A 4319-nucleotide genomic window follows, 5' to 3' on the forward strand; every position below is an offset into this window, starting at 1 on the left:
AAACTTGAGCACAAATATTTAAAAGTGTTATCCTAATACCCAAAACTGATAACAGTCCAAATATCCAATGTTCCAATGTTCATAATACATGTTACATGTTAGAACATGGATGGATCCATAGGCACTAGATTATGCAAAGTAAGCCAGTCACAGAACACCACATGTCATGGATTCCATTCATATTGTTTCAGGACTTAGGGTCACAGCTTGTGCCCCAACAAGCCAAGTTTAGCCACTCGTCCTCAACAAATCAATTGAAACAGCAATTTAATAGTGAAAAGCAGAAAAAAGAGGTTTATTCAATGTGGCCACACTGGGAAAGAGGGACAAAGAGACCCAGTACCCCAAGTCCTTCAGAGCCCTACAGTGAAATGAGTAAAGGGGAAGAATTATGCATAGCTAAGCACTTTCAGGCACGGTGTGCTCCCACCCATCGCTGACCCATAATTATCTTGTCTCCACACTCCTGCAAAATGGCCTGACAAGTCCCAGGATAAAGTTTCTCCTCTGGCTGGCCCAGGCTTTAGGCTCTCTCTTTTCTCAGTATGCGATTCCTAGGGAAATTCCAATTTCTTGGGAGTCCATTGTTCAATAATCTGGTGGTGAAGTGAGGGACAGAAGTGTCTCTTCAGATTCTCTTCATCCCCGCCAGGTCGTTTACAGTATGAGGTGACCAGAGCGAGCAAATCTATAGGACTCAGCGCTTGGGAGAGAATGCAAAATGACTTCTGAGGAGTACAAAGTGTTTTTGATGAGTCATAAAATGTTCTACACGTAGTTATGGCTATAACTACAAAAACATTTTAAAGCATTTAATCTCTTATTTTACATAGGTAAACTTTATGGATATGAATTATGTATGTTGTACATTAATTATACATAAGTAAAGCTGTTTTAAATTAATAAGTCAGAAGTCATATTCAAAAATGGCTGGGGATTTTCCACAGCTGTCTAAGTATATAAATCAGTTCAAGAATCACGCAAGTAACCGGGCATGGTGGTGTACACCTTTAATTCCAGCATTCGGGAGGCAGAGACAGGTAGATCTCAATCCAGGCCTCTATCCAGCCTGGTCTACATGGTAAGTTCCAGAGTTGCTGGTGCTAAAGGAAAAAGACCCTGTCTCAATAAAAACCAAAAAATAAATGTCAAAAAGGCCAAAAAAAAAAAGGAAGCATGACAATGGAGTAAAGTTTCACAACAATAAAGACAAAAGGAAGATCTTAAAACAAAGAAACAAAACATAGAGATGAGATATAGACACAGATACAGATATGGATGTAGACATGGATGTGGTTGTAGATGTGGATGTGGTTGTGGATGTGGTTATGGTTGTGGATGTGGTTGTGGATGTGGATGTGCACATGGATGTGGATGTGCATGTGGATATGGATATGGTTGTGGATGTGGATGTGGATGTGATTGTGGATGTGGTTGTGGATGTGGATGTGCATATGGATGTGGATGTGCATGTGGATATGAATATGGTTGTGGATGTGGATGTGGATGTGGGTATAGATGTGGATGTGGATGTGGTTGTGGATGTGGATGTGGATGTGGGTATGGTTGTGGATGTGGTTGTGGATGTGGATGTGGATGTGGATGTGATTGTGGATGTGGTTGTGGATGTGGATGTGGATGTGATTGTGGATGTGGTTGTGGATGTGGATGTGGATGTGATTGTGGATGTGGTTGTGGATGTGGATGTGGATGTGATTGTGGATGTGGTTGTGGATGTGGATGTGGATGTGATTGTGGATGTGGTTGTGGATGTGGATGTGGATGTGATTGTGGATGTGGTTGTGGATGTGGATGTGGATGTGATTGTGGATGTGGTTGTGGATGTGGATGTGCTTGTGGATGTGGATATGGTTGTGGATGAGAAGACTTTCAACATCAACAACAGAATCCAAAAGAAACAATAACATCTTCAAGATGCTGAAGGAAAATAGCTATCAACTTAAAATTCTATACCAACCAAACCATCATTTAATATTGAGCAAAAAATAAGAAAACACTTTTCAGAAAATAACTAAGAGAATTTGTCACTTCTAGGTTATATGTTTCAGAAAGCAGGATGCTGAAAGAAGGAAGAAAGTACAGAAAGCTCTTTTTCTTTTGAGACAGGGTCTCACTATGTAGCCCCAGCTGACCTGGAACTCACTGTGTAAACCATCCCAGGCTGATCTTGATCTCACAGGGATTCACTTGCATCTGCCTCCCAATTGCTGGGATTAAAAACATGTGCCAGGACCAGCAGCAAGCCAGGAAGCATTTTTATAAGCCAATAAGATGGCACACATGTAGCTAACTCTAAATAATAACAATGGCCAAATTTTGGAGCACAAAAAAGATAAAATGATGTATGTGTATGTGTGTGTGTGTGTGTGTGTGTGTGTGTGTGTGTATGCAGGTCCTATGCATGGGGTCAATGCTGAGTGTCTTCCTTGATCATGCACCACCATATTTTTTTTGAGACAGTGTCTCTCACTGAATCTGGCGCTCACAAATTTGGCTAGATTGGTTGGTTGGCCAGAGGGCTCACGGGAATCTGCCTGTCTCTGTCCTCCAGAAATGTGATTGCAGATGCCACCATGCCCAGCTTTTACATGGGTACTGGGAATCCAAACTCAGCTTCATGCTTGCATGGCAAGCACTTTGCCTACCGAGCCACCTCCCAAGCCGAAACAGTAAAACTTAAAGAATATAAATGCAAGCTTCCGTGAGCTTTGTTTTATGCACGAGAAGACAGAGATAAGTTTAAATTGGATAGTGTTGAGTCAAATGCACACAATTAAATGTTAAGAATGAACATCAAAAAGGGTAAGAGAGGGAACAAAAGAAATGGAAACAATCCCACAGATATCAGGAAGGGGAGGGGAAGGGGGAGGTGGCAGCAGTATTTCCCCGTCACACAACACTCGCTGGCCAATCATAAGTTGCAATCAAGTCACAGTGGACTTGCCAAGTGAGCTGATCTGTGACACTGAACTCTAGCTACATCCCTCTGAAACTGAATGGACTTTATCCTGGAAAAACATGGTTTCCTTGACCTTTTCTTCTCCATCAAAGAAAACACCATTCAGAGACAAGAACTAAGCCCAGCACCACCTGAGACCAGTTGTCCCAACATGGTCCTTACAAACCTAGAAGCAACGTTTTGTTCAATATTTTATGCACTAAGCAGTAATAGTGTATTTGCTATGTTGAGAAGGTTGAGCTCAAGGTGTAGATCAGGGTACCTGGGAGGTGTTTGTCCCTGATGAAAGCAGATGCAAGGTCATTATTAGTGGATAGTCCTGTCATAGAGAACTGGAGATAAATTGGATTTGCATGAGGCCTGGGGTTCTGGAAATGAGCTCGCCCTGAGAGAAGAAGCTGGAGTCCACAAACCGGAGCTAGGACATTCCGAGCCCAGCTTAGAATGTCACTCAGAAGATCTTCCATGGGTTCATGCCTGAGGTCTACCAACATCCCACAAAGGAACAGCAACAGTCAAAGAACTAGAACATGAGGGCACAGGAACTGAAGAACTACATGGATGTGGGAATCATCGTAGCAGGACACAAGGCACAACTGCAAGGATAGACAATCTGGGCGTGAGGCAGACCTCAGCGGGCATGCTAATGGGAGCCATTAGCCTTGGCTAGACATCAGCACACACTGGTAGGAGCAGAACACCAGTATACGGGTCGCCTTTGGCATCCACAGACACCAGAGATGATAGCTTAGATCTAAACAACCTTGGAGGCAGCGTCCCCAAATTCATATTTACAGTAGATAAAAAATCAGATGAGAAGGGGATCACTGTAAAAATCTGTTGCCTATTATTCAAATGTGATGGGTAGCCCTTTTCATGACTGTGAATTATTCAATGTTTCCCAAAGGAGAATTATATGCCTTCCTGGAAATAAAAGTTGATATCCTCAGACAGGATCCTGAAAACAGTTTATCTTCTAGTCACAGTCACACGTAACTAACATGTAGAGCGTGAGCTCTGGGTTCCATCCTCACCATGGAAGAGCGCCTAGAACTTGGTATGTAGATGTTAGTTTCTCTCTTCATCATGTAGAGACTTAGAAAAAAAAGTAAGAAAACTTCTGAAAGTGTCAGCCTATAATGCATGTGTTTGTGATATTCAGATGAGGCCTCTTGCCCTGACGGTTTAAAGCCAGCCTGTGTGGATGTTGGAACACACTGTGCTTAATGAATGTTAGGACAGGAGTTAAATTGTAATGTCCACTTCAGCTTTCAAGTGGCTTCATAAGAATCACATGGAGAGTGGATACCTTGAAAAGGAAGAATACAAATGAAAATTG

Source organism: Nannospalax galili, unplaced genomic scaffold, assembly GCF_000622305.1.
Source record: "Nannospalax galili isolate Female #2095 unplaced genomic scaffold, S.galili_v1.0 scaffold137, whole genome shotgun sequence".
Classification (NCBI taxonomy): Eukaryota; Metazoa; Chordata; class Mammalia; order Rodentia; family Spalacidae; genus Nannospalax; species Nannospalax galili.